Source organism: Chiloscyllium punctatum, chromosome 36 (assembly GCF_047496795.1).
Source record: "Chiloscyllium punctatum isolate Juve2018m chromosome 36, sChiPun1.3, whole genome shotgun sequence".
Classification (NCBI taxonomy): Eukaryota; Metazoa; Chordata; class Chondrichthyes; order Orectolobiformes; family Hemiscylliidae; genus Chiloscyllium; species Chiloscyllium punctatum.
In genome coordinates this window covers 23277497-23302237 of record NC_092774.1, presented here as the reverse complement: position 1 = coordinate 23302237, position 24741 = coordinate 23277497, and the positions used below count along the sequence as shown (strand labels likewise).

General features: G+C 46.3%; 3 non-coding genes across 3 annotated transcripts; 1 reads left to right on the top strand and 2 right to left on the bottom strand.

Annotated features, from left to right (window-relative positions):
• The first annotated feature begins 2502 nt into the window (after window positions 1–2502).
• trnaw-cca (transfer RNA tryptophan (anticodon CCA)) lies at window positions 2503–2574 on the top strand. Its single transcript has one exon. It is a non-coding gene; the product is annotated as a tRNA-Trp (tRNA).
• A 4776-nt stretch (window positions 2575–7350) lies between these two features.
• Window positions 7351–7422, bottom strand: trnae-uuc (transfer RNA glutamic acid (anticodon UUC)). The gene has a single exon. It is a non-coding gene; the product is annotated as a tRNA-Glu (tRNA).
• A 2483-nt stretch (window positions 7423–9905) lies between these two features.
• Window positions 9906–9979, bottom strand: trnan-guu (transfer RNA asparagine (anticodon GUU)). Its single transcript has one exon. It is a non-coding gene; the product is annotated as a tRNA-Asn (tRNA).
• Between the last annotated feature and the right edge of the window lie 14762 nt (window positions 9980–24741).

The window sequence follows — 24741 nt, the reverse complement described above, 5'->3', positions numbered from 1 at the left end:
CCACCCAAGGCTGGAATCAAACCTGGTTCCCTGGCGCTGTGAGGCTGCAGGTGTAACCACTGAGTCACTACATATTGCAATCCGAGGTAGGCAAGCAGGAGGTTGGGAGCCAGCAAGCCAGGCAGCACCAGGGTGTGGAGTAGTCAGCGTTTTGGGTATTAACCCTTCTTCATGACTGAAACGTTGACTTCTCTGTGAGAAACGATTTACCGAAATGTTGCTGGGGGTTGGAGGATTTGAGCTACAGGAGAGTCTGAATAGGCTGGGGCTGTTTTCACTGGAGCATCGGAGGCAGCGGAGTGATCTAATTGAGGTTACAAAATCATGAGGGGCATGGACAGGGTAATAGACAAGGTCTTTTCCCTGGGATGGGGGAGTCCAGAACTCGAGGGCATAGGTTTAGGGTAAGAGGCGAAATATATAAAAAGGGACAAGTTCTTCATGCAGAGGGTGGTACATATATGAAATGAGCTGCCAGAGTATATGGGTCACGTGTTATCAAATGGGACTAGATTAATTTAGGATATCAGGTCAGCATGGACAAGTTGGACCGAAGGGTCTGTTTCCATGCTGTACGTGTCTCTGACTACTAGTCCTGATGTAAGTTTAAAATAGAGTCCAAGTAACTTTGAATAGTTCAATCTTGTTGAGCTCACCTCCTGAAAAGTTTCAGATGAATCCCTCTGAGCGATACTGTTTAAACATGCTGAGTTGGACAAAGTATCCCATCAAGTTCAACACAAACCCAGAGTTGAAGAAGTCAGAAGTCAGAACACCAAGGGGACCAAAACTGATCACAATATTCCAGGTACGGCCTCATCAACGTCCTGTATAACTACAACATAACTTGCCAACATTTATACTCAATTCCCTAACCAATGAAGGTCAGTGTGCTGAAACCTCTCTTCACTGCCTTGTGTACCGATGTTGTCAGAGATATAGGACCAACATTAAACTGATACACAATCCAGCTGCTGAGAGCCCAGAAGCAGAGTAATGCTGCGTGAGTGTGCTGGGCTTTAGATTTTGACACCACCTCCCCACACTTCTGGAGACCTCAGGTCTGTAGCTTACCTTCTTATCCTTGAGGGTTTTCCACCTGTTTGAAACAGCCTGTCCTGCAATTAACCCCTTTACGCCAAGGCCTTCCTTCTACAGGCAGAATTAATTGTCCTTTTGTCACACAGTTATTAAACACCATTATCTCATCTGTCCAAAGGAACAGCTCATTGTTTTGCCTCCTCCTGCCCAGCGATAGTTAATGTTTGTTATTTGTCAACTCCCTGGTAGCAGTTTCTCATTGGCCCTTTCGTTTCTTGATCCAGAAAGAGTTATTGCTGACTCATGAAGTTATCAAAGTTCTGGAGTTTACAGGACCACACCACATTCCTCTCTGCCTCCCCCAGGAATAACGATTGCTCCTGAGATACTCACAGTTCCTGACGTTCCTTGATATCCCCAAATACAATCCATATGTCAGGAAATCACTGGTGCTGCCCTGACATAGATAGTCACTGTTGGAACAGAAGATTATGGGGAGAAAATGCAGAAATCCGAAATGCAAAGAGACTTGGGAGTTCAAGTCCAGGATTTTCTCAAAGTAAACTTGCAGGTTGAATTGCACTTACCCCTGCAAGTGCCGAATGTGTGACACCAGCCCATTTACCTATTCCCTCCTCGCTATCCAAGGGGCCAAACTTACCTTCCAGGTGAAGTGGCACTTTACCTGCACTACCCACAACCCAGTCTACTGCATTTGCTGCTCACAATATGGGGTCATCTACATTGGGGAAAACGAACCGTAAACTGGGTGACTGCTGCACAGAACATCTACGTTCTGCCTGCAAAAAAGACCCTGAGCTTCCAGTTGCCTGCCAATTCCACACCCCACCCTGTTCCCTGTCCAACATCTCTGTCTCAGGTTTGCTGTTGTGTTCCAGCGAAGCTCAGCACCAGCAGAACGAAGAGCCCCGAATATTACACTTGGGGACATTGTATCCCTCCGGTCCCAATATCGAATTCAATAATTCTAGGACCTGAACTCCATGGTATCCTCGTCCCTGCCGCACACGCCAAGCCTTGTTATCACATAGTCTGTCATTACGCGCTACTTAACCACGAACAGTGTCCATTAACAGTTATTCACCCTCCCCCCCCACCCCGCCACTCCACGCAGATCGTTATCAACTCCTTTTTCTGTCCAACCGTTCTTCCTTCGGTTTGGGCTCTGTCCTGTTCTCCGCCTTCCTCCCACAATATCTCCTGCATATAAACCGACATTTTCCCAATCACCATCTGTTCCGTGGAAGGGTCACCGGCAACTCCTGTTTTTTGTTCCTGATATACAGCATCCGCAGTTCTTTCAGATTTTTATTGAGAGAGAGTTGGCAATTGTTTATAGAGACAGAAAGAGAAGGGGTCGAAACAGAACAGACATGAACATAAAATCATTGTAGTGCGATCACTTCCCTTAAGTATGAATAGAGCGCACTAGCCATCCGTGAGCTTGTGGCGCAATGGTAGCGCGTCTGACTCCAGATCAGAAGGTTGCGTGTTCAAATCACGTCAGGCTCACTGCAATCAACGTCTAACATTTCAAATAAAGGAAGGAGGACGTTCCCTCCGAATATCGGTTGTATTGAAAGTTCTTTGCGGAAACTTTCGATCACACGTGAAGCTTTGCTGTCAATTTGATTTGATTTGGGGAGGTCGTGTGCCCATTGTTTGGGTAAATGCTCAGCTCCCCGCAATGTGAGAAGTCGAACAGTGAACTGCTCTTTTTGTTAAAAACCACAAGTTCTTGATTTATTTTCACAACTTACTGGTATTCACACCTGCACATTCAATGTCAAACTCTGACATCAGAAATTAAATTATAGCATTAATTTTGCCTTGAAATATTCGAACAAACAAATTAATAGCACACAGTGAATCGCAAGTCTGATTAATCTGAAATTAAATTTGACCAAAAAAATATAAAATCAAGATGGGAGATAAGAAATGGGGGAAGGGCAGAAGGCAAGAAATGCAGCATCATAGAAAGTGCTCCCCCAGAGTGTGCATTTTACCAACTACCACTGCTAAATATAAACACTCTGATATGATCCTTCGGTTTTAATGTAAACCATAGCCCCATACAGTAGGTACCATTTAAATGAGTTAAAAATACAAGCATTGAGCAAATCCAGCTTCCAGCCTTACCCCCCCCCCCCCCCCCCCCCCTCGCTTCTTGGAGCTTGGACCTTGGACCTTCCTCTAGCGCCAGGGGGTTCCTGGGCTCCAGCGGCCACGTCTCCACTGAAGAAGCTTTGGGAAGCAGATGCAAAGGCAAGATGCAGAACAGAGAACCTTTGTATATGAAAGCAGCTTACAGAGACATTGAGCAATAGAATCACATGGTTTTTACCCATCGACCTCTGGGTTATCTACCCAGCACACTCACGCAGCAATTCTCTACTTCTGTGCTCCCAGTAGCTGGATCGTGGATCAGTTTAAAGTAGGTCCTATATCTCTGATTACATCGTTACACAAGGCAGTGAAGAAAGGTTTCAGCACACTGGCCTTCATCAGTTAGGGAATTGAGTACAGATGTTGGGAAGTTATGTTGTAGTTATACAGGACGTTGATGAGGCCGCACCTGGAATATTGTGATCAGTTTTGGTCCCCTTGGTGTTCTGACTTCTGACTTCTTCAACTCTGGGTTTGTGTTGAACTTGATGGGATACTTTGTCCAACTCAGCATGTTTAAACAGTATCTCTCAGAGGGATTCATCTGAAACTTTTCAGGAGGTGAGCACAACAAGATTGAACTATTCAAAGTTACTTGGACTCTATTTTAAACTTACATCAGGACCAGTAGTCAGAGACACGTACAGCATGGAAACAGACCCTTCGGTCCAACTTGTCCATGCTGACCTGATATCCTAAATTAATCTACTCCCATTTGACAGCACCTGACCCATATACTCTGGCAGCTCATTTCATATATATGCCACCCTCTGCATGAAGAAGTTGTCCCTTTAATTTGTTTCGCCTCTTACCCTAAACTTATGCCCTCTAGTTCTGGACTCCCCCACCCCAAGGAAAGGACATTGTCTATTACACTGTCCATGCCCTTCATGATTTTATAACCGCTATTAGGTCACTTCTCTGCCTCCGATGCTCCAGTGAAAACAACCCCACGCTATTCAGCCTCTCCCTGCAGCTCAAACCCTCCAACCCCCAGCAACATTCATGTAAATCTTTTCTCATAGATAAGTCACTCTTTCAGTCATGAAGAAGGGTTAATACCCAAAACGCTGACTACTCCACATCCTGGTGCTGCTTGGCTTGCTGTATTCTCCCAACCCCCGGCTTGCCAACTTCGGGTTGCAATATGTAGTGGCTCAGTGTTTACCACTGCAGTTTCACAGTGCTGGGGACCCAGATTTGATTCCAGCCTTGGGTGGCTGTCTGTGAGGAATTTGCACTTTCCCCGAATGTCTGAGTGAGTTTTCTCTGGGTGGTCCTGTTTTCTTCCATAAAGCAAAGATATGCAGGTCATGTGGATGGGCCATGCTTAATTGCCCATAGAGTTAGGTACATTAGTCAGAGGGAAATGGATCTGGATGGGTTACACTTCGGAGGGTCGGTGTGGACTTGTTGGGACAAATGGCCTGTTTCCACACTGTAGCTAATCTCATCCAATACTTTTGTTACTAACGAATGGCCGAGTAGGCCAAACTTCTTCTCCGATGGTCTTGCGGTCTTAGGTTTCTCTGGATCATTTCATTGGCAATGTGCAGTCCCGGGCTCAATGAGCAACAGTGTCCACTGAAGGCAAAGCTCATAGAATCATAGAACCCCCACAATGTGGAAACAGGTCCTTCAGCCGAACACATCTGCACAGATCTTCCGAAAACTAATCCACTCAGATCCATTTTCCTACCCTCCATAACTTGCACACAGACCCCCAAGGGTGGAATTATTCCTGGATTCCTGGTACCATGAGACAGCAGTGCTAACCCTGAGCCACCATGGAGTTGTGATTGTGGGGTGTCGGGAAGGCAATTGCAGTCCAGCAGAAGACCAGAACAGCCCACCTACTCTCCCACTGCACCCACTGTCAGAACTGGCAGGAGGTTCAGACCTGGGAGTTGACTGAAGGCATCATCACTGGTAGGATCTGATTGCTGGAAGAGTTGGTGCCCCCGCTGGTGCTTCCGCAGGTTGCAGGAAAACATGAACCTCTTCCCACACTCGGGCCAGCTGGAGGGCATCTCCCAGGTGTGGGCACATTGCTGCTTCAGTAGGGCAGAGGAATTGCTGAAGGCCTTCCCACACTTAGGGCAGCAGAATGGCCTCCCCTCCTCCGCCACTGTCCCCTCCCCCCCCCCCAACACCCCCGTGTGGTCCAGCTGGTGATTCAGCAGTGTGGAGGAGCAGGTAAAGACCTTCCCACATTCGGGGCAGGAGAACGGCTTCTCCCCGGTGTGGATGGACTGGTGCCTCAGCAGGGCAGAGGGATTGCTGAAGGCCTTCCTGCACATAGGGCAACTGAACGACCTCTCTACCATTTGGACACACTAATGGGCCAATACGTCGGAGGAAAGAGCAATGCCCCTTCTACAGTTGGGGCAGAAGAACGGCCTCTCAGTGTGGACCCACCGGTGTCTCAACAGGTGGGAAGACCTGCTGAAGGCCATCTCGCTCTTGGGGCCGGAGAACAGCCTTCCCCGGTGTGGACCAACTGGTCCGTCAGCAGGGCAGAGGAATCACTGAAGGCCTTCCCACACTCAGGGCAGCAGAAGGGCCTCTTTCCCTCTGTGGACCCATTGGTGCTTCAGAACCCTTTCAAATTTCACAATATCCTTCTGAGTGGAGGGACACCAGAATTGCACACAATGTTCTAAAAGTGGTCTCACCAATGTCCTGTACAGCCACAACATAACTTCCCAACTCCAATTCAGGCAGCATCCAAGCAGCTTCGAAATCGACGTTTCGGGCAAAAGCCCTTCGTCAGGAATAAAGGCAGTGAGCCTGAAGCATGGAGAGATAAGCTTATCTCTCCATGCTTCAGGCTCACTGCCTTTATTCCTGACGAAGGGCTTTTGCCTGAAACGTCGATTTCAAAGCTACTTGGATGCTGCCTGAACTGCTGTGCTCTTCCAGCACCACTAATCCAGAATCTGTTTTCCAGCATCTGCAGTCATTGTTTTTACCTTCCCAACTCCAATACTCAGTCAGAGGATTGGGAACGCTTTCAAAACCCACAAAAAACAAACAGGAAAGAATGGAGGGACAAACCGAATTTTTGAGAGTGAGCTTGGAAGCATCACTGAGAAATCGGCGGAATGGGTTTATTGGGGACGCGTTCTCCTTAAATACACTATATACGTATTTCTCTTGTGGTCTTCGTAGTTTCTCTGTGCTGCAGTGTGTAGTGGCTCGTTGAAATAATGTCCTGATGCAGCTTCGTTTGTGGGTGTTGGGATGGTTGCTTCTGTGGTTAAGTATTTGGTTTGTGTGTGTTGTTTTTCTGTCGATGCTAGTTTGAAGTTCCCCATTGACTGTTCGCTCTACTGTGACATCGAAGAATGCAGTTTATTGTTGTTCTCCTCTTTTTCAAACCAGGAGCCCCCCTCAGGCCATAGTCTCACTACTTGGAACACCAATATACAGACTAGTCAAAGGCCTCCACTGAGGACTAAAACACCAAGTCGAAGATTCATGCCACTCCATTTACTCCATCCAAGAATTCCTGAACACCAAAGACACGAAGATAGAAGAGGATGGAATAATGTTGTCCTTTGACATAACAGCCCTGTTCACATCCATTAACATCAACGTGGCCAAAGAAAACTGAAGACACTACTCGAAGAACTAAAGACAAAAACACAGAACCAACTTCAGCAGCAAAGATAACACTGTCAACCTCGTGGAACTGTGCCTTGCCACCCACTTCATATTCAGTAACAAGCCCGACAAACAAATCAACGAAACGCCCATGAAACACTTCTGTCATCAAAAAATGAAACAAATTAGAGGAAACCTACAACGCCATCAACAATCTCCTTCCTGGCATAAAATTCACAAAAGAGGAGAACAACAACAAAGTGCCATTTCTAGATGTCACAGTAGAGCGAACAGTCAATGATAAATTCAAAACAGCCTCTGCAGGAAAGCAACACACGCGAACCAAGTACTTAGCTACAGAAGTAATCACCCCTACACATACAAACAAATCTGAACGAGGGCACTATTTCAACGAACCACAACACAGTGCAGCACCCAGTGACTCCGAAGACCAATAAGGAACTCTACAGCGCATTTAAGGAGAATGGGCAGCCAAAAAAATACACTGCAAGTTGCTTTCCTGACCGGGAATCGATCCCGGGCCGCAGCGGTGAAAGCGCCGAATCCTAACCACTAGACCACCAGGGAGACGGCAGTGAAGTTTGACAGCTCTACTGAAAATTGCTTCCCTGCCGGAAATCGAACCCGGGTCACGGCAGTTCGAAGGCTTCCACCAAAGTTGTTTCTTGTATCCATTGCTCCCGAAGCGGTCTCCTCTACATTCGGGAGACTGGAGCCCCGTCGCAGAGTCAAGTCACAACGTTTGAGGGAGCATCTCCAGGACACCTGCAATAATCAACCCCATCGCCCTGTGGCCCAACATTTCAACCTCCCCTCCCACTCTGCCAGGGACATGCATGTCCTGGGCCTCCTCCATCGCTGCTCCCTCCCCACCCGATGTCTGGGGGAAGAACGCCCCAACTTCTGCCTCGGATACATTCATCCCCAGAGCAACAATGTGGTCTGCACCAGTTTCCTCATTTCCCCTCCCCCCCCACCTTACCTGAGTTCCAACCTTCCAGCTGAGCGCTGTCCTCAGGACCTGTCAATCTCCCTTCCCACCTATCCGCTCCACCCTCCTCTCTGACCTGTCACCTCCGTCCCCACCCCCATTCACCTATTGTACTCTTTGCTACCTTTGGCCCAGCACCCCCCAATTTATCTCTCTACCCTGGAAGCGTCCTGCCTCTATTCCTGATGAAGGGCTTTTGCCCGAAACGTCGATTTTCCTGATCCTCGGAAGCTGTCTGACCTGCTGTGCTTTTCCAGCACCACTCTGATCTAAACTCTGGTTTCCAGCATCTACAGTCCTCACTTTTGCCTACCCAATAAACCCAGTGTGCCAATTTCACATCAACAAACTGACACAAGCAGACACAACGTCTGCAGAAACCCTAGCCACATTACTTTACATTAAAGACATCTGGGAAATGATGTCCAGACAACTCAACCCTCTCAGCATCATGGTCGCCCACAAACCTACCAACACACTTAAACAGCCTCTAATGAACCTGAAATACCCGATACAAACAACCAGCAAACGAATGTTATTTACAAAATACCATACAAGGAAATATATACATGAACTCTGCCACACAGGTCTCTGTGGCAAGAAATGCTGGGATGAGATAAGGAAGATTTTTTTCAGCCAAAACGAATCGGCACTGACTGGACAGCCATTTAAAATCAACGCAGTCAGCCCAGGATGGAAGACCCGAAGGGATGAACAGTTTTCTTATTTCCTGAAGATTTACAAAGCTGAGACTGGGTTTTGGTGTTTGTTTCCTTTCCACTCCGAGGAGCCGCAGTGGTTGGGGCGGTGAGTTGGGGAAAGTGAAATGTGACCGTGAGCAGCGTGTGGGGCTATTTCAGCTTCCCCTCCTCTGACAGCGCTGTGACTTGACTCTGATGTTCTTAGGGACATTTACTGACGCGAGACAGTGAAAGGTTTCTCATTCCCGCAGTTCGGGAATTCAAACCGTATGCCGGCTTCAGGACAATGAGAAAGATTAATTGGTGTGTGTGAAGAAGCTGTGAGCTGCATTTCAAACAGGTAGGTGGAGTCAGATGCGTCATCCGTTTCGCCGGCGCCATGCAGCAGAGTTCTGACGTTAACACGGACATGGGCAGCAATGGGAACATTCACAAGAGGAACAGCCAAAGATAATCACCGTCACTGCTTCCCTTCCATAGTCCCAACTTTGTGAAGCAGTATCTTTCACAGGCAAATAAAACACCCTTGTCCTCAGGTGCCTGCTTAACTTCGATCACGACTTCACGCCCCTCACTGTTCTAGTCTCATTTCCAAACTCTTGGCTCAGAGCCTCAATAGCAGCTCTGTGGGTATCTGCTTGTTCCACCCTGACAGGGAGTGGGTTGCAGATTCCCGACCAGTCCCAATGTGATTGAAATATTTCAACCCCTCCATTGATTTGCATCTTTAAAAAAAACCGTGGAGCAATCTCCCTTTTCTTTTGATGTCGTTTCTCAACTGTAGTCGGCAGGGATCACACCTGCGTGGGGAAACCGCAATGGATTTCATGTCCATCGCATTCACCACTCGGCCCACCAATACAGAACCACACTGGCAGCTTCATTTCCCAGGTCTCTCTGCCTGTGGAGCTGAGAAAGAGTGAATCATTGCAGAGTTTGTTTGAATCCAATCACTTCACAGTGATTCGAAAGGGTTAAATATCTGCAAATGGCGAGTCTGGGTGTTTCATCCCGAAAGATGAAATGGACGTTCAGTTAAAAACAAAAACAGAAATTGCAGGAGCAACTCAGCAGGTCAGGCAGCATCTGTGGAAGGAGAATCAGAGACAACATTTCAGAACTCGTTTTTTTCCTCATCCAGGTCCAGCCAAACCTGCTGAGTTTCTCCAGCAGTTTCGCTTTCTGTCTCGGATTCTCAGCATCGGCAGTCCTTTACGTTAGAAATTCAATCAATTCAGAAACCCCTTTGTGCTGCCTCAGTGGAGAAGATTTCCGTTTGGGAAACATTTTCCTGAAACCATTAAAAACGTGCACTTTCGCAGCCAAGAAAGCGGTAGGAGCGAGAACAAGAAACACTCCGTCCCTGGGTGGTCTCGAACCACCAACCTTTCGGTTAACAGCCGAACGCGCTGACCAATTGCGCCACAGAGACCACCCCGGGCACCGTCTGCACAGTGTCTTTGAGGAACCTACTAATCAATTCATAATTCAACCTGCCCCGCCCAAAATTATCATTGTCTTCTATCAGTTTTACTTTTCCATAATAAAGCCTTGGACATTCATTATGGAGACATGGGGACAGCCTGATCCCACCATCTGCAGGCACATCCATGTCACGAGGAACGAGCTCTCCTTCACCGGGGCCATCGCCCTCCGAGCCTTTCAGTGTTTTGCCTCTTCCCGAATTTTCTCATTGGCCCCGAGCCGAGAATGGGTTTGAATTCCTGATGTGCAGAGAATTCTTTCAATGTCTCAGGTCAGTTCATGTCCTGAGAATATCAGAGTCAATCAGCCTCTTAAACAAGGGGACGGTGTCTGGACTGTCTCTGCTCAGTCCGTCAGTTCATCCTTCATTCTCCTCTAATTCCACTTCCCAAAGAGTTTCTAAAGATTCACAAAGCTGGAGACTGGGATTTGTGTTTTACTTCCTGAACATTTTTCCACCTGCTAACTGACAATATTTTGCTAAGACCTCTTCCCCAATGTAACATTTGCATCATGTCCAGGGATGAGCAATTTCCATTTTGTGGAGACATTCCCAAGTTGGCAATGATGGGAGAAGACGTGGTGTGAATGGGAAGGTTAATGATCATAAGAACCTATTGCCACTGACTAGGGTCAATTACCAGAGGACAGGGATTGAAGTTCTTTCGTGGAAAGCAGCATTTATGTCGAGCAAACACAGCGAATACTGCAGAAAGCCAACGGGTCGAGCAGCATCTGTGGAAAGGTAAACAGAGCCGACGTTGTGAGTATGCTACGGTTTTTGTCAGAACTCAGTCTTTTGCCTCTTCCCGAAGTTGGTCCAGGCCTGTGTCTCAATTGACAAACACATGGCAAGTGCAGTGCCGCAATGTGAAATTATAGCCTTTGCTGTTAAAAAAAAAAGCAGTGCATTGTTTAAATGGTGATATATTGGAATGTGGAGAAAGTGAGGACTAGAGGTGAAAGTCGAAAAATGTGGCCCTGGAAAAGCACAACAGGTCAGGCAGCATCTGAGGAGCAGGACAGTGAACGTTTCGGGCACAAGCCCTTCATCAGGAATGATGTATGGATGTACTAAGGCTCTCAGAGTCCCTCCACACCAGTCAATGCCAGTTGTCGTGCAGATGCAGCAGGTAATGAGCAAGGCAAGTGGTATATTACGAAGAGGAATTGAGTTCAGAAGTGGGGTCATTGAACATATTCAAGGCTAAGTTCATCTGAGTTTTGAACAACAAAGAAGTGGATGCTTATGGGGAGAGGTAAGAAAATGGTTTTAAGACCAGTACAGATCAGTCACAGAGGCAGACAGCATTGAACAGACCCTTCATCCAACCAGTCCATGCTGAGTATGTTCTCAAACTAAACTCGTCGCAGTGTTTGGCCCATAAACCTTCGGACCTTTCGTATTCATGTACTTATCCAAATGTCGTTTCAACGTCGTAACTGTACGTGTATAAAATCATGAGGGGCATAGATAGGATTAATAGACAAAGTCTTTTCCCTGGGGTGGGGGAGTCCAGAACGAGAGAGCATGGGTTTCGCGTTAGAGGGGAAAGATACAAAAGAGATCTAAGGGGCAACTTTTTCACGCAGAGTATGATACGTTTAGTGAATGAACTGCCAGAGGAAGTGTTGAAGTCTAGTACGATTGCAACATTTAAAAGGCATTTGGGGAGGTGTATGAATAGGAAGGGTTTGGAGGGATATGGGGCCGTGTGCTGTCAGGTGGGACAAGATTGGGTTGGGATAGTTGGTCGGCATGGACAAGTTGGACCAAACAGTCTGTTTCTGTGCTGTACATCTCTATCTCAATGTTAAACATACTCAGTAACCTGGCCTCCACAGTTTTCTGTGACAATGAATTCCATAGATTCACCACTCTCTGGCTAAAGAAATTGCTCCTAATCTCCATTCTCCCTTTATGCTGAGGCTATGCCCATGGGTATTAGTTTCTCCTCCCAATGAAAACATCTTCCCAATGTCCACTCTGTCCAGGCCGTTCAATGTTCTGTACGTTTCAGTTAGAGCTCCCTTGAATGTGGGCCTGTTAATCAGCATGAACCAAACATTTCAGGATGAGGACATCCGTGATTAGATTCAACAAAGTGAGAATGGCGGGTTAGAGTGTGGGATGGAGATTTTCAGCTTTGAGGGAATAAGGTAGGAAAGAAAGTTTAATATAAATTATAATTGATCAGATGAGCCTATGGGCCAAGGAGTCGTGGATGGAGTTTAATTTAGACAAATATGAGCTGTTGCATTTTGATGAGGCAATTAAGGGCAGGACCTATGTGGTTAATGGTCAATTAATGGAATTCTGTGCTCAAGGAAGCAGTAGAGGCAGCTTCATTAAGACACTGTTGGATGGGTTTTCTGCGTGGTAAGGGACTTAAGGGTAGTTGGGATAATGCAATTAAGAGGAGCTGAGACGATTGATTGATCCGCTATGATTTTAATGGATGGCGGAGCAGGGTCGATGGTCCAAATGGCCTACTCCATCTATTACTTTAAATCGATAACCCTGCGTTTCCCATGGCTAACCCACCTGACCTGCACATCCCTGGACACTGGGCAATTTAGCACAGCCAATCCAAATCAAGGCCAGTGAGCAATGTAGTGATTTGGAAACCAAATACCAGAGAATGATAGAAAGGGACAAGGAGAATAAATGTACTAGCAATCAAAACTGGATTCTAACCATCACAAAAAATAAAACTAAAAGCTCAGTATGTGAATGTGTGCTGCATTGTTACAAAAGCGAATTAATTGACAGCACACATTGAAGAGAATAATTATGATCTGAGACTCCTTACAGAGATGTGGCTTCAGAATGACAAGGATTGGATCCGGAATATCGAAGGGATACGTGGCATTCAAGTCGAGTGAGAAGCTCAGTAATGGTAGAGGGTGGGCACTGCTAATCAAAGCACTGATAGCATGGTAGTCTGGTGTCAGCTCGGATTTCAGGTCCTGATTTCTCTGTCCTCTGATCTCCCTGTTCCCACAGAGTTAAATGTTGTCTGTTCTCAGCTCTGCTCGATTTCTGTTGAAGCTTTGACCCCCTTTTACACCTTCTGGAGCAATAAAATATTCTGAGCCTCCTGAAAATGACACATTATCTATACCCCTCCTGATTTTAAAAATCTATAAAGTTATCTGACAACTTCCTCGGCTCCATTGGAAAAATGTCCCAGCTTCTTCTTAACTCAAACCCTCCATTCCCTGCAACACGCTGGAAAGGTCGGGAATAGGGAATTGCATCAAATCACATAAATGTACTGTCTGAAACAATCCAGCTGTGTTCTGGCCTGAGATATTGAGAGTCCCTGGTGTAAGTAATTACGAATGCAATAATTTTGGTCACAGAATTGAACAATCATTTTGCAACAAAGGGGTCTACTTTGATAAGGAGGTAGTGGTCATTTCTAGGGTAAGTGAACAGTTTGTAGATCAGGGAGATGAAGTTCCAGACACTTGGGAAGGGCAAGAAATGAATTTGATAAATAAGACAAAGAACTGTGGATGCTGGAAATCTGAAACAAAAACTGAGAACACGGTAAAAACTCAGCAGGACTGGAAGCATCTGTGGAGAGAAAGCAGAGTTAAACTTTCGAGTCCAACAACTCCTCTTCGGGATTCTGAAATAGTTTGTGAGAACCCCTTAAGTCATATGCCCAGCTTTAAGACCATAATACACAGGAGCAGGATGAGGCCATTTGGCCCATCGAGTCTGCTCCACCAGTCGATCATGGATGATATGTTTCTCTTTCCCATTCTGCTGCCCTCTCCTCATAACCCTTGACCCCTTACTAATCAAGAACCTATCTCTGTCTGAAATGCCTCAATGACTTGGCATCCTCAACCCTTCTTCTAGTGGAAACATCATCTCCACGTCCACACTGTCCAGTCATAGAGTAGCACAGCACTGCCTGACCCACTGTGATCTCCAGCATTTGTTGTTTTCATAAAGGATTCCAGCATCTACAACAACGCGCTTCTAAATTTTGTACCCAGTTGGTTAGCGCTCCCTAGATCCCGTGAGATTTAACCATACTCAACAACCACTGTGTGGTACAATTAACAAAGTTCCCAGCCCCCACCTCTTTCTGCACCCATGGGCAGCACGATGCATCAGTGGTTCGCACTGCTGCCTTATAGCGCCAGGGATCCGCTTTCGATTCCAGCCTTGGGGCGACTGTTTGTGTGGAGTTTGCACATTCTCCCTGCCGTGTCTGCTGGGTTTCCTCCGGGTGCTCTGGTTTCCTCCCAAAATCTAATGATGTGCAGTTTCGGGAGAAGTGGCCATACTAAATGGGTCCATAGTGTGCAGGAAGTGTAGTGGAATGGGATAGGGGAAAGTGTCCACATGGGTTACGCTTTGGATGGTCGATGTGGACTTGTTGGGCTGAATTGCGTGTTTCCACATTGCGGGAATTCTACGTGGCATTCTCCCAAATCCAGAGTCTCAGCACTCTTGGTTTTTCCCATGGACAGTGTGGGGGAGGGAAACAATGTTTTACACGGGAGTAAAGTTCAGTGAGTGTGAAGCTAAAATTAAACGCATTGCTTCAGCTATTTTCCCCGGTATACCAGAGGCTGAGGGGTGATCTTACAGACGTTGAGAGAATCATGAGAGGCATGGATAGGATAAATAGACAAGTTCATTTCCCTGGGATGGGAGAAGTCCAGAATAGAAGAATAATATGTTTGGGGTGAGAGAGGCAAGTGTAAGGAATGATCTGCCGGAGGAAGTGGTGGATGTAGGTCCAATTATTACATTTAAAAGGCATCTGGATGGGTATATGAATAGGAAGAGTTCAGAGGGATATGAGCCAAGTGCTGGTAAATGAGACGAGATTAATTTAGGCTATCTGGTCGCAATGGATGAGTTGGACTGAAGGACCTGTTTCTGTGCTGTGTATCTCTATGACTCTGGCTTGCCCGTAATGTTTGCCATGCCTGTGTGTTCAGTTTCTGTCTGGTGTCGGTGTCAATGCCTTGATATCTCATTTCCTCCATCTCCCCACTTCCACCTCCCCAGATGTTAACCATTTCGTGTCTGGTTGTTTCTAAAGAGGTTGCATTGAAGGTTCATCCTGAATTGACACTTTTTTTTGCTTCCCAAAATCAGACTTATTCACTCCTAGATGTCGTGAAAGATACTAACTTTCAGGTGGAGGTATCCAAAATTCAGAGGTGTCAGTCTCGATGTTTTCACTTTTCGGTCTCTGTAAGATCCTGTATCAGGACCGTCGGGAGGATTAGTTTGAGCGGAGTGAGAATAGAGGGGGGAGAGGGGGTGGGATGGTGCTTTCAATTTTGTGGAAAAAGAAAAGAATGTTCTGCGGAAAGTAGAATTGCTTGTTTGGAATTTCTAACCTGGACTGACAGTGATGACTTTTGTAATCTCATTTTACAGATTATCTGAAGATCTGAAGACGGACGTTTCAATATCAATAGATGACGAGCTTTGCCTGAAACATTGACTCTGCTGCTCCTCAGATGCTGCCTGATCTGCTGTGCTTTGACTCTGACTCTCCAGCATTTGCAGTCCTCAATTTCACGTCAATGTCTGGCAGTCACTGAATCCATCGGGACTATAACAATTTTCGACGATGATTCTGTGAGAAGGAACCAAGCTTTTTCAGCATCAGTGAGACTGGAAGAGAGACCCTACTGTTGCAGCACTCTGATTGTGGAGCCAGTAAAAATTATACAGACTGGGAAATGGAATTCACGGCAGGGAGGTGCTGGACACGCGTTTGTGTGCAGCTGAAGCTTCGGTCATTGAGAAACCCAAGGAATCCCGTCCTGTGGAGTAGCCATGAAAATGTGGCAACTGTGGGAAAGGCTTCCATTTCCCATCTGACCTGGAGACTCATGGGCACAGTAACACCGGGGTGAGACTGTTCTCCTGCTCTGAGTGCGGGAAGACCTTCAGAAGTTCCTACTTTATACAGAGGCACCAGTGGGTCCACACAGCCGAGAGGCCATTCTCCTGCCCCGAATGCGGGAAAGCCTTCAGCTATTCCTCCGTCCTACTGACCCACCGCCGGGTCCACATATGAGAGAAGCCCTTCAGCTGCTCCAAGTACGGGAAGGCCTTCAATGATACCTCTGCCCTGCTGAGGCAACAGCGGGTCCACACCGGGGAGAGCCCGTTCTCCTGCCTCAAGTGCGGGAAGGGCTTTACCCAGGCATCCCACATTCGGGTCCATACGGGGGAGAGGCCCTTCCCCTGCCCAGAGTGCGGGAAGGCCTTCAGCAATTCCTCCCACCTGCTGAGGCACAGGTGGGGCCATACCGGGGAGAGGCCGTTCACCTGCCCCGAGTGGAAGCGGAGGTTCTCATCATTCTGCACCTTGCAGAAGCACCAGCGCACACACCAGTGCTCCCAACAATCGGATTCTGCTGGTGAAGCTGCTGTTGTCCACTGCGAGGACGGAACCCCTGCACATTCTGACATTGCTTTTCAAGGGAGAGTCGGTCGGATTTTTTTTTGTTTTATGCCGTCGTGCTCCCCCACCTCTGCAAATTTGCTTGCAGTGGGCGCTGCTGCTCGTTGATACCAGGAGCTGTTCTCTCTAGATTCGACTGTCCAGTTAAAGCATTGTTGGCTCTCTCTGGGAATGAGTCCCAGCCTGTAAAAAATGGCAGAACACTGGGGTGTTCAGCAGTGACTTTTAAATTAGATTTACAGTTACGTGTCTGTGAAACAGTCATAGTCCAAACAATTGCACAAAGGCTTGGCAATCCATGTTGGAAACTGTTTGCTTGAATTGTTAAGTTTAAAAAAAAATATTTCTTAAATTGCCGCTTAAGTTTCAGTCTCTGAGATGGTGGGGGACTTGATCAAAGGGTTTAAATCATTGGCATTAATTAGATTATCTTCTTTAACTTTGCCCGAGCAAACTTGCCATATTTATAATTATTGGTTTTTGTTTAAATCATAATGTTGATGTGCAAGATCTGTTCTTCATCAAGTCTGGTTCGGAACAGTTGAGAAATTGAGGGACATTGCATGTTTAAATTTCACTGTGTTGTGAATCTGGTGACAGTGACAGTCATTTGTATTGGGTTGCTTACCCTTAGTTGTCGTGTCTTCCACCCTAACTATTCACTATGGTAGTGAGTTCCGCAGTCTCACCACACTCTGAGGTTTTTCATGAAATCCTTAGTATAGAATTGTAAGGGAAAATGTTGCCGAGGGCAGAATATCGGGTCTTAACAGCAAATGCCAGGAAGACATTCGACAAAGTAAAACCATGACAATGTCGGTATAAATAAAGAACTTTGATAGCAATGAGGAGGTCACACGTCAGAGTTCAAGATCATGGTCGTGACAAAAAGAAAAGGTACTCTGCAGATATTGGATATTGTGATTAAGTAAGTTTCTAGATGCTGTAGTTGGTTGAATACGATAATAAGAGATGAATTAGCCAAAACCACTCATGTAATTTGATGTCGGTAACCATAAAGCAAGTGCATACTATTGATTGATATAGGCCAATTGCGTGCAAGTAGGCCATTCAGCCCATCGAGTCAACATTGACTGACCGTCCCACCCAGACCCAGTTCGTTACCCTATCCCTGTAACACTGCATCTCCCATGGTCAATCTACCGTCAACTGCACGTCCATTGGACCGTGGGAGGAGGCCAGAGCACCAGAGGAAGCCAATGCAGACACAAGGGGAGAATGTGCAAACTCTACACAGACAGTCGGCCCGAGGATGAGATCAAACCCAGGTCACTGATGCCGTGAGGCAGCAGTGCTAACCACCGCGCCACCACCACATGCTGCTCTCGAAAGAAGTGAATTTCAAAGACTCGAGAACACTTGAGAGAAAAACAAAACTCTCCTATCTTAAATGAGAGACTAGTCTCTGTCTAGAATTGAGTTGACATTACATTTACATTAAGTCCTCTCCAGATGTTATACAGCTCCATCGGATCATCTGTTTCTTCTAAACTCAAACTGATACAAGCCCAGCCTGATATCCCCTTGTCCCCGATTATAAGTTGAGTAAATGAGCGACCCTCCACCTCACTGGCATGACAAAGGATGCCCTTAATCCAAGTTGACCTTAACTGTCCAACCTCTTGACCCCCACGCCACAATGTGTTCAGCCGCAACTCAGCCCTGAACGAGAGCAGAGGACTGAATAGACAGCAGTGAGGTGGACATTGCATTCCCAGAGAATATTGTTCAAGTGTGAAATTTGTTCAGCTCACATTCGGATCACTGCAGGGACTATGTCTTTGATCCCAATAACAGTCTAGTTTTGTTGTACATTGTGTGTGTTTTATCTGTGTTTCACTACATGATTTTCTGTTGCTGTCATTCCCGTTAGGATGTGTGAATTCAGTACCAGATAACAGTCTCAGTTCTGAATTTTCCTTGAGGATTGGTGTAGGACGTACTAAGTGTCAGTCAGAATGGAAGAAACTCTACTGTTTATTTAACCCTCTGCTGTCATTGTCCTGGGACTGTATGAATGGGGAAGTGAAGAGGACGTTTTACTCTGTATCTAACCCAATGCTGTTTCTGTCTTGGCAGTGTTTGTTGGGGACAGTGTTGAGGTAGCTTCACTTGAAATTCAAGAGTAGAGGAAGCTTTATTCTGATTGTCATCCCATGCTGTCCTTGTCCTGGGAGGTTTAGATGGCATCTATAATTGAAGTGAATGCAGACTTGGCTGTGGGAGTGGACGGTACTTCTACCTGAGCACACCCATATTTGAGATTGCTGTGCTGATCAAGACAATCTCAGACACCTTCATTCACTTTTCCAACCAACCACAGGGTGGTTAAGGATGGGTATAAATGCTGGCATTGCCAGCGATGCCCACACCCCATGCATGAATAAATACTTTCTGTTTAAAAGTTACATTCACGTTCCAAACCCTCTAATGTATGATTACTTACATGGAAAATTCCTGTCTGCTGGAATTTCATTTTAAAACATAGGAATATGTCAACCATGTTGAAATATAACAAGAACAACAAATTGAGAATTTAACAGGTAATGAGCAGGACCAGAATGCTGAGTCAGCCTGACCCCCATGGCTGAGAGAGTTCACCCAGATGTTGAAGTTACACCAGTGCCTTTTACTCTTGCAGCTTCCACAAAAGTTTGTCCCTGATGTAAGATCATTCAATGACCCGAAGTACGAACTGTTTTTATCTCCATAACTGGTGCCAGACTTGCTGAGTAAATCCAGCCCTTCTGCTCGACCCTTTTATGGGATTTGAGCTTCCCTAAGTCAGTGTAATGAAGAACTGCAGATGCTGCAGATCTGAAACACAAAAATGCATCAAATGCTGGAGAAACTCAATAGGTCTGGCAGCACATGTGGAGAGAGAAGCAGAGTTAGCATTTCATGTGCTGTGACCCTTCTTCAGAACTGTTCTGGACGCAGGCCAGGAAATTGACTCTGTTTCATTCTCTCTCTCTCTCCACTGGTGTTGCCAGACTGGCTGAGTTTCTCCAGCAAGTTCTGTTATGACACTTTCACAAGGTTGATGTTTGTTATCCATCCCGAAGTGAAAGGTGTCTTGCTTGTGCCAATTCAGAGGGCAGTTTAAGAGTCAACCACATTGCTGTGGTTCTGGAATCACATGTAAGACTGACTATGCAAGGATGACAGTTTCCATGCTGAAAGGACATTGGTGAACATGGGTTTTTATGACAATTGACGTCAGTGCCATCGATACCATACTGAGACTAACTTTGTGTTCCGCATTTATGATTTGAATTATTCACATCTCACCTCTTTCTGTGGTGGGATTTGAACTCATGTTCCCTGGATTACTCATCCTGTGACATTATGACTACACTGTTGTTTCCCATTCTTGCTATTTTGTGTTTGCTGTTCACGTCTCTGTCCTCTGATGTTTGGGAAATTGAACCTGTTTAAAAGATTGCCCTAAACTTGTCCCTTTGACCAAGTCTTTGGTCACCTATCCTAATCTGTGCTCCGGTCATGTGATTTTTAAAGGAATTCTCATTGTGTTCATGTGAAGCACTTTGACATAGTTAACTGTACCACAGGTATTATTTGAATGCAGTTTGTGTCCCTATCTTAATATCTGAAAGTACAGGGTCATATTTTAAATGTAGAAGACAACAATGAGGATGATTTCTTTTCTTTCTGAGGGTTGTGTGTCTTCTTCAAAAGGCAGTGGATTCAAAATCTTTAAGGCAGAGGTAGATCGGTTCTTGATAACCAAGTGGATGAAAGATTGTCGGGGATGTGTTGGAATGTAGAGTTGAGGTTGAATTCAGATCTGCCATGATCTTATTGAATGTTGCAGCAGGCTCGAAGTGCCGAGTGCCCTACTCCCAACCATGATATGTTTGTATCAAGCAGTCTGTGTCTCCCCTCTTATTGCTATGAACTGGGTCATTCCTTTCCAATATTGCCCCTTGTAGACAGTTAATTGAACACCAGATGCCCCCCTATTGGGAGCACGCACATTGAAGCAATTGCAGTATTTCTTGTGTTAATTTTGTTGCTTCTTACTCAGTGCTGCTGAGAATCTTCGAAATAAAAACCAAAACACTTCTATTATTATCGCACTAATGGAAGTGTAGGTTTGGATGTAACATTGTTGAATTAGTCATTCCCATCTCTTCCAGAATTTTGAGTATAAAGCCCTCGAGTCTGGTTTCTACCCCTGAAACAGTTCTTATCAAGGTCATGTTTGACATCCTTTGAAACGGTGACAGGGATGAACATTCCCTCGTCGACCTGCGGACAGCCTTGATCAGGGTTAATGACAGTACTGACCCTCTCCAGCATCACTCTATCCTCTGAGAGGGTCTGCTTTTAGCGTCTTCCATTCTTATTTGTTTTACCGTAGCTGCTGGTGTTGGCATCTATACTGATGATATCCAAAAGTGCCTGAACACCACTTCTCTCCCGACTCCTCGATCATTCATAATTTACCAATAATTTCATCTGAATGCCTGCCCAATTTCCATCATTGCATAACCATAAACATTCCCTTAGTTAAGTATTGTGTAGTGTGAATCCATTGTTTTCGCCCAAAGTTCGACGTGAGCCCCCCCCCCGCCACCCCAGTAACTCTGTTGACAGCCTTCATGTCACATTTAAAACTAGGATCGATAGATTCGTGAAGAGTTGGGGGATGAAAAGTTACAGGAAAAGGGCAGGAAAGTGAATGTGGGGAATGCCAGATCACCCATAATCCTACTGAATAGAGAAGCAGGCTCAACGGGCTGAATGGCATATTCCTGTTCCTATTTCTTATCGATCCCGAGCCCTTACCTCTGATACAGGACACTGACTTCAGTGTGTGCCATTACTGAGAGTGCTGATGGTCCCTTGTGTAATGTCAACAACTTAGCAGCTGCTGAAACCTCTTGCTCCTTTATTACCTCTAAACACAATAAGCCAATGTGTTCAGGGGAGGCGATGGCCGACGTTATTGTCACCAGACTATTCACCCAGGTAATGTTGTCGGGACTTGTGTTCAAAACCTACCACGGCAGATGGTGGAATCTGAATTCAATATAAATCTGGAATTAAGAGTCTAATGATGAAATCGTTGTGGTTTGTTGTAAAAACGTATCTGGTTTCCTGCTGTCCGAACCTGACCTGATCTACATGTGATTCAGATCCACTGTCAGCTGGTTGAATCTTCACTGCCCTTTCAATCAAAACCTCCACTATAACCTCCCTGCATTTATACTCCATTTAAAGGCCAATCTCCCTTTTGCCTTCCCTATTAGTCACTGTGTTCCCAGAATCAGGATTGTGGATCAGTTTAAAGTAGGTCCTATATCTCTGATTACATCGGTACACAAGGGAGTGAAGAAAGGTTTAAGCACACTGGCCTTCATCAATTAGGGCATTGAGTACAGATGTTGGCAAGTTATATTGTAGGTACAAAGGACGTTGATGAGGCTGCACCTGGAATATTGTGATCAGTTTTGGTCCCCTTGGTGTTCTGACTTCTACACCTCTGGGTTTGTGTTGAACTTGATGGGATACTTTGTCCAACTCAGCATGTTCAAACAGGGATTCATTTGAAACTTTTCAGGAGGTGAGCACAACAAGATTGAACTATTCAAAGTTACTTGGACTCTATTTTAAACTTACATCAGGACTAGTAGTCAGAGAGACACATACAGCATGGAAACAGACCCTTTGGTCCAACTTGTCCATGCTGACCTGATATCCTAAACTAATCTAATCCCATTTGACAACACCTGACCCAAATCCTGTGGCACCTCATTTCATATAAGTACCACCCTCTGCATGAAGAGGTTTTCCCTTTAATATATTTCGCCTCTCACCCTAAACCTATGACCTCTAATTCTGGACCCCCCATTCCAGGGAAAAGACCTTGTCTATTAACCTGTCCATACCCCTCATGACTTTTTAACCTCTATTAGGTCACTCCTCTGGTCTCTGATGGTCCAGTAAAAACAGTCCCAGCCTATTCAGCCTCTCCCTGTAGCTCAAACCATCCAACACCCAGTAACATTCCCGTAAATCGTTTCTCACAGAGAAGTCAACGTTTCAGTCATGAAGAAGGGTTAATACCCAAAACGCTGACTACTCCACACCCTAGTGCTGCCTGGCTTGCTGTATTGTCCCAACCACCTGCTTGCCTACTTCGGGTTGCAACATGTAGTGGCTCAGTGTTTACCACTGCAGGCTCACAGCGCCGGGGACCCAGATTTGATTCTAGCCTTGGGTGGCTGTCTGTGAGGAGTGTTCATATTCTCCCAGTGTCTGCGTGAGTTTTCTCTGGGTGATCCTGTTTTCTTCCATAGTCCAAAGATGTTCAGGTCATGTCGATTGGTAATGCTTAATTGCCCATAGAGTTCGGTACATTCGTCAGAGGGAAATGGGTCTGGATGGGTTACTCTTCGGAGGGTTGATGTGGACTTTTTGGGGCAAATGGCCTGTTTCCACACTGTAGCTAATCTCATCTGCACCACTTTTGTTACCAACGAATGGCTGAGTAGACTCAATGGGCCGAATGGCCTAACTTCTGCCCCGATGGTCTTGCGGTCTTACGTTTCTCTGGATCATTTCATTGGGCAATGTGCAGTCACTGGCTCAATGAGCAGCAGTTTCCAATGAAAGCAAAGCTCATATGATGGTTGAACTCCGACAGTGTGGAAACAGGTCCTTCAGCCCAACACATCTGCACATATTCTCCGAAGGGTAACCCACTCAGATCTATTTATCTACCCTCAATAAATTGCACACAGACCCCCCAAGGATGGAAGCATTCCTGGGTTCCTGGTGCCATGAGGCAGCAGTGCTAACCGTGAGCCACCATGAGGTTGTGGTTGTGGGGGGTGGGGGAGGCAATTCAGTCCAGCAGAAAACAAAAACAGCCCAGCTACTCTCCCACTGCACCCACTGTCAGAACTGGCAGGAGGTTCAGTCCTTGGGGGTGACTAAAGGCAGCGTCACCGGTGGGATCTGATTGCTGGGAGCGCTGGTGCCCCCGCTGGTGCTTCAGCAAGTTGCAGGAAAACATGAACCTCTTCCCACACTCGGGCCAGCTGAAGGGCCTCTCCCTGGTGTGGACACACTGGTGCTTCAGCAGGGCGGAGGAATGCTGAAGGACTTCCCGCATTCAGGGCAGCAGAAAGGCCTCCCTCCTCCGCCCCTCATCCCCCCGTGTGGACCTTCTGGTGCTTCAGCAGTGTGGAGGAGCGAGTAAAGCACTTCCCACACTCGGAGAACGGCATCTCCCTGGTGTGGACGGACTTGTACATCAGCAGGGCTGAGGAATTGATGAAGGCCTTCCTGCACTTAGGCAACTGAACGACCTCTCCCCCATGTGGACCCACCAATGGGCCAGCAGGTCGGAAGAAAGAGCAAAGCCCTTTCTGAACGGCTTCTCCTCAATATGGACCCACTGGTATCTCAGCGGGTGGGAAGAACTGCTGAAGGCCATCTTGCACTTGGGGCCAGAGAACAGCTTTCCCCAGTGTGGACCAACTGGTGCATCAGCAGGGCAGAGGCCTACCCGCACTCAGGGCAGCAGAAGGGCCTCTTCCCCTCTGTGGACCCATTGGTGCTTCAGAACACTTTCAAATTTCACAATATCCTTCTGATAGGAGGGAGACCAGAATTACACACAATATTCCAAAACTTGTCTAAAAAATGGCCTGTACAACCACAACATAACCTCCCAACTCCAATACTCAGTCAGAGGATTGGGAAAGCTTTCAAAACCCACACAAAACAAACAGGAAAGAATGGAGGGATAAACCGAATTTTTGAGAGTCAGCTTGAAAGCATCAATGAGAAACCAGTGGACTGCGTTTATTGGGTAGCCGTTCTCCTTAAATAGACTATATACGTATTTCTCTTGTGCTCTTCGTAGTTTCTCTGTGCTGCAGTGTGTAGTGGTTCGTTGAAATAATGTCCTGCTGAAGCGTCGTTTGTGGGTGTTGGGATGATTGCTTCTGTGGTTAATACTTGGTTTGGGTCTGTTGTTTTTCTGTAGATGCCAGTTTGAAATTCCCCATTGACTGTTCGCTCTATTGTGACATCTAGGAATGGCACTTTGTTGTTGTTCTCCTCCCCTTCAAACCAGGAGCCCCCCCCCCCCCACCCCCCCCACCCTTAGACCATAGTCTCACTACTTGGAACACCAATATACAGACTAGTCAAAGGCCTCTACTGAAGACTAAAACACCAAGTCGAAGATTCA